Source organism: Pteropus medius, unplaced genomic scaffold, assembly GCF_902729225.1.
Source record: "Pteropus medius unplaced genomic scaffold, Ma_sr-lr_union100, whole genome shotgun sequence".
NCBI classification, from domain to species: Eukaryota; Metazoa; Chordata; class Mammalia; order Chiroptera; family Pteropodidae; genus Pteropus; species Pteropus medius.
The window spans coordinates 1,808,107-1,824,490 of NW_024351733.1; the positions used below are offsets into that span (position 1 = coordinate 1,808,107).

Below are 16,384 nucleotides of genomic sequence, written 5' to 3' on the forward strand. Positions count from 1 at the left end.
CCCCCGTATGTCCCTGGCACTTTTTGAGTGGTTTCCCCATCGCTAGAGCTTAGAGCAAGTGAGTCTGTCAGCAGTGATTCTGCATGTGGACCCTTTAAGAGGAACACCTTCGACTCCTGCATCCCTCTGTCTCATTCAGCCATAATCTCCACTGTGTTTCACAGCCAGAAGTTTGGGGGACTTACCTCCCTGGCACTGGAACCCTGGGCTAAGAGCCTGGTATGGGGTTGGGACTCTTCACTCCTCTGGGGAGACCTCTGCAGCTGAGATATCCCTCAGGTGTGGGACCAGCCCATTCCATGTCTCCACCCCTCCTACCATAAGAGGTGTGAAGTCTAGCTGAACATAAGTCCTATAGCTGGAGACATACATAAGAGGCCACCTCTTATGTATGTCTCCAGCTATAGGACTTATGTTCAGCTAGACTTCACACCATTCTCAGTGATGGTTGTTCTGTAGTTTAGTTGCAATTTTGATGTGGTCGTGAGAGGAGGTGAGCACAGCATTTATCTACTCTGACATCTGATTGGAAACAGCTATCTTATTTTTTTATACATAAGTTCCAGGGCAATTTACCCTTATTTTATAGAAGAAGAAATTGAGGCTTAGAGAACTTTACTAAACCAAGATTATACAGCCAATAGATAAATGAGCTATAATGAAATTATATTGATCTTTTATCAGATTCTGTTATTTCCAACAGGACTGCCCAATGAAATTGTGTGGGGGAGGTTTATGAAAACATTGGTGTGGAAGCAGATATTCAGATTTCATTAGTCTGAGGTGGGGCCCTGACACCAGCAATTTTTAACAGCTCATCAGGTGAGACTATCATATAGCCAAGGTAAAAATAGCTGTAATAGAATAGTTCTTTCCATAAGATATGCCTTTTTAGAAGATAAAACCTGGAATCTGTTGTCCCAGGGTTTGTTCAGACATTTAGTATTTTCTTCCTCAAGAGGTGATTAAGCCTCCTGCTCAAATCTTCAATTACTGGAGCTTTGCTCATTGCTAACAGTCTTGCTAATGAGAAGGGGTTTGTCCATCAGATAAAATAGAAATAGACCAGTTGTCATGTTAGACTGGCTACCAAAATGTCCTCTTTAGGATTCAAGGATTTATCTCCTGAGCACACAGCTCTCTCTCTCTCTCCATCTCTTCTGTTTATTACTTCACACATGTGTTTCTGACAGGATGGTGCTCTCATTCATATACTGATTCCACCAAAGGATTGTCTAGGACAACCTGTGTGCAGGGGTGGTCCTCGACTCTGTCCTTTTATTTATTTTTCCTTTTTTCTCTTCCTCTGTCACTTTGATCCTAATTAATATTACTGTGCCCTGTCAGCAGGGATTTGATGATTCCTTTTTCAGCCAGTAATATCTTTCATTGGCACAGTTGATAAAGCCTCTTAATCCAGGGGAATTTTTCATAACTAAGAGATAATAAAAGAAAAGAAAAAAATTAAAAAATGGCAGTAAAATAATTTTTTCAGAGTACAAGTTTGTGATCCTGTAAATCCATTTAAAAGAGCAAATGACTTCAGTTAACTTCATGATCTCTGATATTAATGCCACAAATAGGTTGGCTTTAGTCACAAGCCATTTATCTAGGATTAGTTTTGCTAAACAGTCTGGATTTCAGCCAGATATATGACTTTTAAGTGACAGGATTTAACAGTCATTGGAGCCTGCCATGTCACTGTAGTTTTGAGGGGATCAAATTGGTAATTATATTCACAGGTGCAATAGAATGTAATCCAGTGCTACATTTACTTAGCTGTGTAGAGGGATACAAGGCAGGACATACACTGGCATGATTCTTTATGTCATTGGATGGCCCAGAAGCAACCAAAATGCACACATTTGCCTCTCATCCAGTTGGAGTACCTATGGCTACTGAGGATAAGAGCCAAGGTCGGTGTGGTCACTTGACACAAAGAGCTACAGCCTTGATTTCTCACCAGTATTTAATACCATTTTAGTTACAGAGGATAAAGGCCTGCATGTCACTTCGCAGCCCCCTCCCCCACTAGTCTAAGAATGGTTCTATCTAGCAAATATTCCACAGTTATCTTAACTGCATAGTTCTGAGAGAACAAGATTCTCTGGTCATTTTCTCAGGCAAGCTTAGAGACCTTATTTTAACCTTTTATTCATAGCGTCAGTTAGCCTTGGGTTGAAATCCTATTTTTGTCTTTATTAGTTATATGGCACTGGGAAGCTTTCTGAGCCTCAGTTTTGCTCATGTGCAAAGTAGAATCAATAACATCTACCTGATAAAGTTACTGCGAGTGTAAAATTAAGTTATGCCTACCTGTAAAGTATACACATGTCAAGTGCCTGGAATATTGCAAAAATTAAATTACCTTTCTATTTCTATAAAGTATCTTAATTAAAGAGAGCTGATCTTTCTAAATATTTTGCCTACCTTTAGGATTAATGGTGACTCTCCCCAAAATAAATAATTTGACATTTTAAATCTTACTGTTTTCTCTGTGACTTTCCCACTCATTCCAGTTTCATGCCTGAAGGATGTTGCTGACTCACAACAGGATTTCTGGGTGGCAGTCCTTGATATCTTTGAGATACTTCACAGTAGACTTGAACTACATCTTAAATTCCCCAGTGCTAACATTACACACATGCACACAGACATATACACGCAGAGACAGAGTCACAACTATACTGAAGATTTCTAACAAGTCTCCCGAAGGCTGGTTCGTAATTATAATACCTTATTCTTATAATTGTCTTAGTATTTGTGAGACACTAATTAGCCCACTTGTGAAAACAGAAGTTTTTCTTCTGCAACCATAACTTTATTTAACAATGTGTGGATGGTTGAACTGGTTCCCAAAAATCTCAGAAAAAATTGTCTTCTGAAACAAGGAGTACCATTTATACAGAAACATTGATGTGATCTAGTGTAATATTTACTGAACATTTATAAGTGCTGGGCACAGTAATTAGCACTTTATAGGTATAATTTTATTTTATTCCCACAACAACTCTAGAAGGTAGACACTATTATTATGGCCATTTACAGCTGAGGAGTTTAAGTAACTTGCCCAAATCACTCAGTGAGTGAGTTGGAGATGATATTCCCTGCTTGTAACTACTACAGAAAATAATTGTAATACAGAATATTTTAGTCTTCTTCTCCTGAATTTTTTTTTCCTTTGCATGGATTAAAACATTGCTCCCTTTATTACAGGCTTAATTGACTTTTGTTTTAAAATGGAAGGACATTAATTAGTTGATTACAAATGTGCTGGAAATAAATGCAAAAGTCACACAAACTGGAGCCAGACTAAGAGATATATTGGATTCTGTCTTTTTACCACGATGTTGCCCTCAGAGAAGAATTGAATAGCTGAAGAATGTTTACAAGAATTGCAAATCTGAGATCCAATTCAAACCACACAAAAGTTATTAAAGGGAAACACTAACCACTTATGAATATATTCCCTCCTGCTCTCTCTCAGTTAACTCTAGAAATAGAAAGAAATGGCAAAAATATCACTTAAGATATGCCAAAACATCTCGTTATCACAAATATTTCATCAGGCTGTCATGTGAACATCTCTTATCTAGATTGAAATCTCTAAAATGTGGGTTAAGAAAAAAAGAGAGAGAGAGACAGGGTTATTATCTCAAAAAGGACTAAGTAAGAAAATGTACATTTTACCTAGGCTTGTATATCTAAGTTTCTGTGTGGCATATCTTTTGCACGGATTTATTATTTGAGCCAGTTGAGAACTTGGGTCTGTATAGAATCAGTTGGGCAAGTGAACACCTTGGAAAAGTGTTTGAAAAACTGTTTCATTTATGTTTTATCAGTAGAGACACAGTAGGTGAAAGTATTTTAAGTAGAATGAATATACATACTGGCCTCAGGGAAAGGAGTGGATCTTTTGAGATCACTCAGAGAATTACTTTAATTTATTTAAAATTAGTACTGTTAAGTAAGCAAGAGGACATGGTGAAGCCCTTGATAAATACACCTCACACCACCTAAAACATAATGGTAGACCGTGATATTGTTGGCGTTGTCAATTGGAGGGAGTCTGAACATAGATAGGAGGTGGGGAAAGATTAGTCTGGAACAATAAGAATCATTGAGCACTTGAGTATTTGGTGAACCTTGGTGCAGGAACAAGGTTAGAAAAGACTAAAAATCAGGATAAATCCTACTCACTTCAAAATATAACAAATATAAAAATGAATAAGATATAAGCTTCTGGATAAAAATTAAATAATTGTATGTAATTTTCTCAGTATTATTGTATCTTCAATGTTTATTTCACCAGAACATAGAAGAACTGCATGTTAAAAATGAGCTGAAAAAGCATAAAATATAGAATATTAAGGAACTAGGAAATAAGAAATTAATCTTAAAATTTTCATAATGCAAATAAATATATTGGTTTAAAATATTAGTTGCAGCAAGATTTCAGTAATATAAGATATAAGTTTTCTATTAAGTGATAGTATATGCATTCTTAGTAAGTGGAAACATATTTTAAGCAAAAAATATTGCAAAGGAAAAAATGATAACACCCATTCTTCTTCACCTTAATCTTAATATATACTAGTGAGGAAAATGATAGTCAAAGCTAATTAGTGCTTGAAGGAGTCTTCTTATTTGTGTAAAGTAATCTTTCCTGAGATAGATCAAGAGGCACTGAATAAGCATAATAATTCTAAGAACTTTAGTCTTACAGAAGGAATGGAAACTATTAAAGTTAGAATTTATTGTAAGATCCTAAACATTGGTTACTTATGTAAACCAATTCTATCATTATCATGGAGCAATATTATTTTTGCTAATATAAGTAAGTGTCTTTTACTGTGTTGAATGCATGTAGATTACTCTAAAAAAAGAAGGGATGATGTTGTAGAGCTCAAATATTAGACAAGTGGATGGATAGACTTGGATATTTTTTCCCAGTGGGTGGATTTCAAAGACCACTAACAACCTAAAAATTTTGAAGACCCTACTTCTAATTCTGACATTGTAATTTCTTTCAGACACTAAAAGCTTTTAAAATTTATTTGTCTCGGGGCCATTATTTTATTAAGCAGAAACTCATTTGAAATCATCAAACACTTAGTGATTGACAACTTAATGTGAGAAAGAGTGCTATCTACTTCAAATGCATCAAAAAGAAGAAGATATAGAATCTTCCAAGGAATTGACAATTCAATACATAGGTAACTGTTATACATGACAGAATGTGATCTAATCCCTACAAATTAATTAACATGTGATAGAATATTTTTGAAAGTATGAAACATGTTTGGGAATAGAATCTTTTTCTAATAATTGACCCAACGTTTATGTCAAGTGAAAATGTGGACGTGTTATAATCTTTTAGATGGGGTGTTAAATAAAGCAAAACCTACTGGGTCGATACAATTGTCCTTACTCAGATTCCCTAATTTTATTAACTGAACTTAAATGCATAAATCTTTAAACAGTGAAGATGATCTTGGAGCAGGAACCTAACCTTTTATACTGTTTATTTCTTTCAAAGTCCATTGATTTCTTAAATAATAAACTCCTTCAGCATTTTAAATAAGATTTATTAGTCATTGTTTTCTTTTTAACATATGTGATTTCTAATAAAAAGTTTTGGAATTTTCTCTCACGTTTAAAGCTGTTCATTAGGACCGATGCATAAGCTAACTTGAGCAAAAGTCTTTATAAATCTACGCGTGTCGTGCACACACACACACACACACACACACATGCAGGTTTGAGCAGCACATTTTTAAAAGTTAAACCTAGTGCAATCAATCACCTCTAACATGAGAAAAAGGTCTTTAAACTATTTTAAGTCAACATTTATAAGAGAAATTGGCCTATAATACACCTTGCATTCTTAACCTTTTTGAAAGCTATAGAAAGGCTGATTCTCTATAAAGAAAACATATATTGCCAATAAAATATATAAGGGAGGACATCTACTTTTAAAACTCAGAAATTGATTTAGTAGGAAGACTTGTTTTATTAGCCTTCTGCTTTTTAATGACTGAGACCATCCTGGGACTATTTAAAAGATGATTGAATTTGTCCTCTAAACACATGGTTGAGTTCAGGGTGTTCCTTTTTCTCCCATGAATCATCCATGTCTGCATTGACATTAAATGCATGGATCAGGAATTTTTGTAATAATAAATCAATCTTTTAAGTCACTTTAAGTTGGTCATTTAAATATTTTTAAACATGGATAAGTCTATGGCCATGCCACTCTGAACAAGCCCAATCCTGTCTGATCTCAGAAGCTAAGCAGAGTTGGGCCTGGTTAGCACTTGGATGGGAGACCACCTAGGAGGACCAGGTGCTGTAGGAGTAAAAAATAAAAAGTAAGGCATTGTAAGCTGACAAGGTCCTTGCAACCAAGGGTTGCCTCGCCTAAAAAAAAAAAAAGGATAAAATGAAGGATTAGAACTATTTGCAATAAAGTATGTCATCAATTTATTGCCTCCACATTAAATGTTGTTTCAAATGTAATTTTATCTAAACTGTATCTGAAATTCTCATGAAGTATTCTGTATTTTATGTTCCTCAGAAAAATAACTATTTGAGTAAATATCTTCATGGAGATAGCTTCTTCTAGTTTTCCCTATACCAATAAGTGGTGCTGTCATCTAGTCACTCAGTTACTTAAAGTGAAACCTGCAAATCATCCTTGATTCCCCAATCCCTGTCATCCCTAAATTTCAATCCATCATGATGCCTTGTGGGTTATCCTTTCAGAATATATCACTGAGGCTCTAATACTTCACCACCTTCATAGCCACCACCATAGTTCAAGTCATTCTTATCTCTTTCTTTGACCAGAGGAAGAGCTTTCTAACTGTTGGCTCTACATCCATTCTGGCTTTAACTCCAGTCCCTTTTATATATAAAATCCAGTGTGATATACCACTCAGGGCCTTAGCACTTGCTGTCTCACTGACTGGAATGCTTTTCTTTCACTCTACATTTCACAGCTGAGTAAACTGAGCCTCAGAAAGATTGTGCATTTTGTTAGTTTAACCAATGCCAGGATAGCATGTTTCTGAATTTCTAGATAAATGTTCAAACCATTCTTAGTCTTTTTTTAAATGTGTCCTTATGTTATTTCATACGCACACTGCATTTGAGGTCAGCTTTTTTTTCTTTGATATTCTAGTGGTTTCTAATTGTAATATCTAATACATGTATGAGAAAAGAAATAATTTTCATTAATAACTGTTCATGGAGAACATGATCTGTTAAATTATCTGTCTTAAATTTTACCTACTTTAGAAAATGGTCATTTTCATAATTTTCATTAGAATAGATTCAAAATTATTTTTATTACCATGTTACTATTTAATATTTAAATAAAATCAGGATTAGGCAAACAATAGTAATAACTTTCTTATCTGGAAGCCCACATGAATGCTGATAATATTGAGATATTAGTGAGGGTATTTTGCTCTCCTCTGAGGAGAATACTGTACTTTTGTGGGATAAAGAGAAAACAGAACAAACACATCTAATTTTATTTCTCTCAGGAGTGATTCAGATTTTCTTTACCCATATATTAAAATTTTTAGTTGGTGTTCCTCCCTATATTTAAGCTAGTTTGGGGATTGAGGAGGAGGACTGTGAGCCAAGGGATATGGTAAGTCTCTAAAAGCTCAAAAATGTAATGGATTCTCCCCCAAGAGCCTCCAGAGAAGAACACAGCCCTGCTGACACTGGGCTATAGCCTAATGAGACCCACGTCAGACTGACCTACTTAACTGTAAGATAATAAATTTGTGTTGTTTTAATCCACTAAGTTTTGGGGGATTTGTTATACCAGCAATTTAAAATTAACACAGCCTCCATAGGATTTTCTGCGTCCAAATCTTGGTTTACCTGGTCTATTTTATTACCTGTTTAGCTTTGGGGGCCAGCCGAACTCCCCTTAATGGCAGTAATAGCCTAGGACTCATATCTGCAGGACTTAAATCAGAGGAGGGACCCCAGGATAGAAACTTCTCTTATCCTAGACCCAAATCCTTATTTCTTTTGCCAGAACTTGCTATTTTGAATGATAATTGACAATAGGAAATTCTGTTCTCTTCAGGGGAAAGTATTCTGCACCTCTGAGCTGGCAGTATCAAATGACAATTACATCGACATGCAATATAGTCAGTATATCCCATTTATACTGGATTATTCAATTTCTATTAACAGTATCAACTGCCATGTCTATGTTGAACTGCATAAGCTCAGGTATCATCCACAGTCTCTTTCCCAGTAATGACTGGATGCATATCTCCTTATAATTCTCACTGTGATCACTTCTTGTATGCGTACACAGGTCTGTACACATACATGCACCTATAACTATGTACCTGTGTTGTGCGCATGTACAACACACAATCCCATCAACAGCCAACATTGAGCAATAACATGCACAGGGCATAAAGATATCTGATTCCATACTGGAAAAAAAGGAAGGCTTTCTAAAATAAAGCTGACCCGCAGAAAGTTACTGCTCTCATTCTTGTGATAGACCTTTGCATGAGTATGCAAATCATTTTGACTCTTTGGGAAAACATCTGAAATTTCTCCTTTGCAAAAAAAGTCTGTGCTTTCATATCCAAATGCCTATTGGAAATGTAAAGTTTTGCCCAATAAAAATGAATAATCTGTCCAAGAGTTTAAAATAATCTCTATTTCTTTTGTAAAATTGCTTTTGTTAAAGTCCCAAATTCTGAGTTCTTATTTTTACTTATTGTACTCTCCCTATCTGAATGGAAATGTCATTTTCCCCTAAATCAATAAAAGAATCATAAGATTAACAAGAAGAATAAGAAAACATGAAAAACAATATTGAATTCTTACCATAACCAATCTTAAAGATTCCCTTTTTTTGAGGGTAAGTTATCTGAGATTCCATGCTTTCTTAAAGAGTGTTTTGATAAAATAATAATCATTAATATCCATTAAGTGTTTACAACACATTAGTCATTGTCCTAATTATTTTAAATGCATCGTCCCATTAATTCCCCAGCTTGGTAGAATTTTCTCACCCCATCCCCCGCCGCCAAAAAAAAAATCAAACATAACAACTAAGAACTCTCTGTCTAGTCCATAGTCCTGGCTGTAAGATTCTGACCTAAATAAATCAATAATGATGAAAATTAAAGTGACCTAGAAATCTAGCTAATCTTATTATCATTCGTTTTTTAATTGAGAAAGTCTAATTACTCAGATAATTGCGGGGCTTGTTGCTTACTTTTAATTACTGTAAAAATAAAATCAGAAATTTATGCCACTATATATTCCTCATGCCCTATAAAACCAGATATATATTTTTATGACCTACTTAGTTTCATTTACTTTATAAGTGAATAAGGTGAAATATAATATGTTCTAATTTCATACTACTGTTGTTTGACTTTTTATAACTGTAAAACATCAGCTTCATGCACAAGCATATTTTTGGTTGGATGAGTTTATTTACTTTGTTTAGATAATTAAGCATTTCAGAAGATCAGTGGTTTAGCTTTGAGGTTTCATAAACAGAAAAGCTTGGGGAACAATTCCTCATTGTACTTGAAACAATTTATCCTACATTAATCAGTACACTACCTCAAAGAACTCTGAAAGAATAAATCCAGATTAATTTCCAATGTGCTTGGAATTAGTGTTTTAGTGTAATTTGCTATGGACTTAACAGTTTTAAAGGAGCAGTTGTGTCTTACGGATTGTTCTCTTTCCCTCAGGTCTTAGTCCCATGATTTGCGTTAGTGGGTATTCAGTAAATGTTGATTACATTATTAAAAGTATTTACATAACTTATTTTAGCAAAATGAAATAGATAACTATTTTTTGTCACAATCCTGGAATCCTTGCCCGCTAGCAAGCCATTTCTTCTATTAAGGAATTTCATATATTCTTAATTTTCACCTATCTCTTTCTTATGGCCGCTTCATCTTAAGTTGACCTTCCATAGTCTCAGCCATTTCATGTGTTTTTCCATTGATAATGATATATTTCCTATGTTCCAGGAGGGGCCAGATATCAAAATATTGCACATTGCAAGTGTAAACTGAAACCCAGAAAGGTTATTAGGGTGGAATTAAATTATAAATAGAAATATAGGTCAGATAGGAAGATATAGATGAATAGATTGTGGGAATGGACCAGATACAGACCTTTTAAAAGTCAAGTTATTCAGAAAATATAGCATTGAAAACTAATAAACGCTACTCATGAGGGGTTCAAGGAGAGGAAAGAAAATGGACTCCATCTAATAATAGGACATTTTTCTGAGTACAAATTTTAAACTTTCAGTCAGTTCTAGTTTGAGTTTCAGTCAGTTTATGAATGAGTACTGTAGAGACATCCACTAACTCCTCCAGGGAAATGTGACAGTCACTCAGAGCTGAGCTTGTTAAACCTATTGAGTAAGGGAGACCACCACATTCAGGGAATCTTTATAGCCTCTCAAGAAAGGAACACTAGGGAAGGATACTTAGAGAATTTATAGACTGCCCTGGTTGCTTCTAAGATTGGTATGGACAGACAGAGATTGGTCAGACTTGGTTAACTAGATGAGTTGCTGTGACAGTCTGTAGTGTCATCTTGGAACATATGGGTCTGGACAAATTGTGGTGAAGCTGTTGGAGCTTGAACAGCTAAGCTGCGTTGCAAGTGTGGGGTTTCCCTTCCTAAGATGGTCACTGGAAATTAAGCTAGAGCCCAGTTCTGCTTGACATGGAGGACTCTATTGGGTCTCAGTTCTTAGATCATTTTCTATGAACTCTTTAAGATACATAGATGGGTTAGAGAGTGATAAGTTAGTTCACAAACAGTGAGAAATTCTCCTGATGTTACAAATCCTGTCCATTTAAAATACCTACTGCAGTAGCACTCTACATGGAGGAGTTAAGAGCATGGGCTCCAAAGATGAACTATTTTTCCGAATCCTGGCTCTGATGCTTGCCAACTGTGTGACCTTGAACAATTTTTGTAATCGATTTGTGCCTCAGTTTCCTCATTTGTGAAGTGTGGTCAGTAATAATAAATAGGTTAATGTGTGTGAAATGCTTATAATAGTATGACACTCAGTAAAGGCTAGCTATTATTATTCATGCTAATAGCTGTTTCCCCCTTGTAAAAGCAGAGAGAAAAGGTTAGGAAATGGAGATGTATAATTTATTTCTATTATTAATGACTTATATTAAATTAGTAGTTGGGCCAAAAGGCCATAAAAAGGAATTCTATCTTGTGGGATATAAGAAGTGCATATAGTAGAATATGCTATCAATTAATAATGGCATTAAAGAGTGAAGCAAAGACCTATTTAAATTACCTCAGGGAAGAATTGGAAACTTTTTACAGCAGTACCTCCTTTAGGGAAGAGCTGGTGATTTACTATAGCAAATTAAGAGTGGCCAAGCCAACCAATGCCCTCATCATTTAGACTCTGACAGCCCACTCTTCTATTCCTGTCTTCTAACTCTGTCTTCTACTAGGCCAGTTTCAGGCTTTTTTCCCCTAAACTAACCCTACCACTGGATATGATATAATTAATGGGAGTATCAGAGAATTACTGGCTAAGTTAGGGCCTGCTAGGGCTTTAAATAAATACATTGGTGTTCTCTTATCCTTTAGACTTGGAATTGTTTTATTTAACATCTAAGCTATATTTAGATCTTGAGCTAATCCTTAAGAATAATATATCAAGATGAAATGAAAGCCTCTTATTCCCAATCAACTAGTGCTTTTAATATGAACGTGTTGCTTAGATTATTCTCTCTAGAGCTAAAATAGTCAATCACTGAGATATCAAATATAATATGGAAAACTCATATAGATTGTAGGATCATCACAGGGAATGTTATTTGATTCCATTCAACAAACTGTTTTTATGCATCTTGTAGGAGCCAGACATTTTGAAAATATTGGGAAGATACAACCGTACCCTTCGATATAATGGTAATATGAGCAAAGCCATATGGGAACACAAAAGGAGTAGGGGGTTTATGTGTGTGCGTGTGTGCGTGTGTGCGTGAGAGAGTTCGTGTGTGTCTGTGACGGAGAATGAAATTTGGGGAAGTCTTTATAGATGAGGTAATATGGTATCATTAGCTAGAAAGTTTAGAACTCTAGTTAGATTGGTAGATTTGTAGTGGATTTTTTTTTTTCCATCTTCATTAGTGGGACCTTATGTGTGACAAACTGTCATTTACCTAATCTGTTTTAGTCTTTCTAAAGCTGGCACAATCACGAAATGGAAATGGCCCCAATCTCCATTTCCATAGGCTTCACACTTACAGGAATATGAATCTCTCCAAAGGGTGCTTAGATGTAAGCCAAAGGATTTGTTCTCTCTGAAAATGTTTCAGTGGAGATAAAGCTAATTCAATTCTTATTAAAGTGATTTATAATCAAAATGAATATTGCATGAGTTAATGACATGCTCTCCAAGAGTTCATTTCATATTCAGATCCAGCCTCATTGGGAGCCAAGTGTGAGGTGAGGTCTTGCCTCAGGGCCTTTGCACTTGCCGATCCTTTAATATGGAAATGATTTTTCTCCAGAGAGTCATCACAGAACTCAGTAGCTCATTTCATTCAACTTTATTTTTAAATGTCACTTTTGTTGAAAGGCCTTTCCTGTAAATCTTCTTTACAACTGAACCAACTACTCCATCCCTTTCATTCTGTCTTTTTAGCCTGTTCTGTTTTTCTTTATAGCACTTAGCATGACCTGATATTGTAGATTTATTTGTCTATCCTTATTTTTACTTATAGTCCCTGAATTTCAGCTTCATAAGGCAAGAACTTTGTACTTTTTTTTTTTTTTACTGTGGTATTTACTCAAAGTCCTAAAACAGTAGGAACTCAATAAATATTTAATGAACAGTAAATTAATTAATTAATTAATTAATGTTAGTCTATTTTCTCAAATATATATTTTGTATTGTACAAATACATTTAATTTCATGCAATTCATTATGTAATTAATATCTTTATATTACTTTAGAAGTTAGCTACCTTGAATACATTTAGGTTAGAAAAAATAAAAATAATACATTAATTGATCATCAAGTAGAAAAAAATGAATTTCAAGAAGTAAACCTTTTTTATACCTAAGCTTATTATACTTTTGATATTAATTTATGAGTATTAGATCATCGTAAATATAAAGTTTCTAATTTCAAATAGCAATTCTATAGGAGTGGCTTTAAATTCTACATTCTCTGCCAGATGACCCAGAAAACTTGCTGCCTGGACTACTTCGGTAGCATCTTAGTTAGTCTCTCAGTCTGTAATTTTTTTCTGCTTTAGGCCATTACCTATATAATACCATAATTCGTGTTTGAAAATGACAGATCTGAGCTTGTCATTCTTCTGCTCATAAAATCCCATTTTTCTACTAAATAAAACCTAGTTTTCTATGCCTAGCCTTTATTGCCTTCCAAAATGTGTTCTGTACTCATGATCAAGCTACCTTCCAGTTATACCAAACTTGGAACACATGTTCCTGAACCACAAAAAGGATTTACTCCATTTTTGTATACCAGAAAAGTCACTTAGCTTGGTAGTTATACATAGTTTGTACTAAGAGGTTATTGGTAATGATTGTGTGTTCAACTATTTTTTTTTTCAGTTTTCCATGGTCCTAGACTCTAAAAATGACCTTTCCTTGAAACTGGCTTATATTTCAAATGTAAAATGACAGATTTATCATAAAACTTCTAAGTTTTTTTTCTAGTTTTGACTGGATAGTAATATTTTCTCACTTTGTTAGTAAAACTAAAATATATCACTTGACTGGCATTCTGTAGTTACACAGACTTTGAGGTGACACAAACTATTAAACTATTCCTCCGCTCTATCACTCCCAAAAGACATGCTTTATACTGGATGACCTGATGCAACCAAATTTAATTGACTTAAACCAACAAGTAAAGTGCGATCTCATGTTACTGTATTAGCTAGGGTAACACGGTTGCTGTAACGTGTAAACACATGTGGGAATATATTAGTGGTTAAAAAAATATTTTATATGTTGCCCAGGTATAAATCCTATGCAAATGTTCCTTGTTGGTGACTAATATTTGTCCAGAGAAAGTTCAGAAACATATTTCTTCTTACTGTGATTCCACCTTTTCCAAGGGCCGTGTCATCATTCTTTTGCATCTAGCCAGTGAGGAGTAGAAGAGAGGCTAGAAAAGCCACAGTAGTTTCTTAAAAGCTTTGTTGTAATAAGCGATGCACATCAGCCCCCTTCACTTTCCAATGGAGAAAACAGGCACATGGCCACACCTAAATACAAGTAAAATGTGGTGCCTGGCTGAGAAGCTGCTTCTAAGTGAAAGTTCCCTGCACTGTAAAGTAAAGAGAGCATTTGCTTTGTCTGATTACTTGTTTCTGCCATAGTTAATGAACTACCAGCTTAAAAGGTAAAACTATCTATTGGTCTTATAAATAGGAGATAAGGCTTAATTATCTGAATAAATAAGAGGAAAATATGTGCCAAAGTCAATTCTACATTAAGAAAAGTATGGTATAATGTGGTTGTAATTCTAAAAATGAATCAAAGTCAGGAAATTTCATGGAGCCTGAATACACAATAAGTACAAAATATGATAAAATCTTATGAATTTTATTGATTTTTAAAAAAATTATTGTGATAACCATGCTGGTTTGTTTCACAACATATGAATAGGAAATTAAATGCTAACAACAATATTTTGCTAACAAATGTTCAATTCGAGTCAGAGAGACCAAATACTTGTCTTGGTGACAGTTTGGCATAAAACTTTATGCAGCCCAAGACTGAGCAAAGATCAGATAAAAAATATATAACAGTTTTAATCAATTTTTTTCTCACTGTCATGATATTGAGACTCCTCCCCAAACACTTCCAGGGATAAATAGTTCTATTCCCAAAATTCTAAAGGCAGAACCTGAAAGAAATCTATCAGTGTTTTGTTATTCAACAAGTTTTCTGAGTGCCTGCCATAGTAGGAAGTATTTACAAGATAGAATATTCATCTTTAAAATTTCATTCATCTTTTTTCTTTCATTTGCTATAAATATAATTAATATAGTATCATCAAAAGACATTCTATTATAATGCATTGACTTTCTTAGTTTTATTTTAACATCATTATGTAAATTTGATTGTAATGTTATATTTTATAAGTCGTTAGTTCATAGTTAGAAAGGGAATACAATTATTTTTATGTAATTCTTATGAGATACTCAAATAACAGTATATTTATACCTTGGTCAATATTTAAACATGTATAAAATAACTCATTCTTTAGCATGGCATTTTGCAATTAACCCAAAACATACACAGAAAGACAGACACATAGTTTTGTGTGTGTGTGTCTGTGAGCATCATATTTTTATATAACTTATAATATGTGTATATATGTACATATATATGTGTCAATGTCTGAATTAATTTGTTTTTAAGTAGCATTGCTTCCTGTGACAATAACAACTCATATTTGCAGTAATACTTTATAAAATGCTTATTATAATCCTCACAAAAATTCTACTGGTAAAATAGTGTTAGCTTCACATCCCAGATGAGAAAACTTGGGTTCCCAGTGATTAAATACTTTGTTCCTGGTTAAACACCATGTGGAATTAAACCCAGCTTGCTGCAAACTTTTCTGGCTATACTACATCAGACTGCCTCTTAAAAATCAAGATAAGAAATAGTCTGATAGTCCACATTGAATGTGAGCATCAGAATTGAGAATATGAGCCTAGAAAAAAAGGTATGTTTAATAACACTTAAGAGAATTTAGAATCAAAAGAAACTAAGGGTTTTGATCAGCCAAAGTTTGGAGAATATGATCCTCCATAACATGAAGAGTCATCCTGAATTTCTTGTGAACAATTAAATTCATAAAATGAGGTATATAAAGAAAATATACCAAAGGAGATAGCATGGAACAATCTTGTGCTAACTGGCTATAAGTTGGAAATTTTACTTGTTTTCTACATCTCTTTTCTAAATTGTACATTAAGGTTCCCTTTCAATGGTTACCTTTTATTTGGAAGAGAAATCTGAGTATGTATGTGCATGCAAATGCACCAAAAAATTTCTAAATGTTTTTCCTTTCATTAATGTGACATTACTAATTCATGATGAAGATATTTTATTTTAATGTTAGTGCTGTTGCTTTTGGCTGGGAGTCAAGTGATTTTAATCTCATTTCTATCCCTATAACATAGAGTAGTTTTGTTTAATGATATGTATTAATGTGGCAGTGGATAGCTTTAATTGAGTCAGAGAAATAACTGTTGAACTTAAGAGAATTCAATCTGAAGACTGTAGAGAATTCAAACTTTTATATGCTTCTTAACTAGCATTT

The 16,384-nt window shown here is 34.3% G+C and overlaps 1 protein-coding gene and 1 pseudogene across 1 annotated transcript in view; both read left to right on the plus strand.

Annotated features, from left to right (window-relative positions):
• The window catches only part of DMD (dystrophin), a 1,897,222-nt gene that overhangs the window by 384,004 nt on the left and 1,496,834 nt on the right, over positions 1 to 16,384 (plus strand). The gene's annotated exons all lie outside the window — the stretch shown is intronic.
• On the plus strand, positions 6,240 to 6,358 carry LOC120589029 (uncharacterized; annotated as a pseudogene).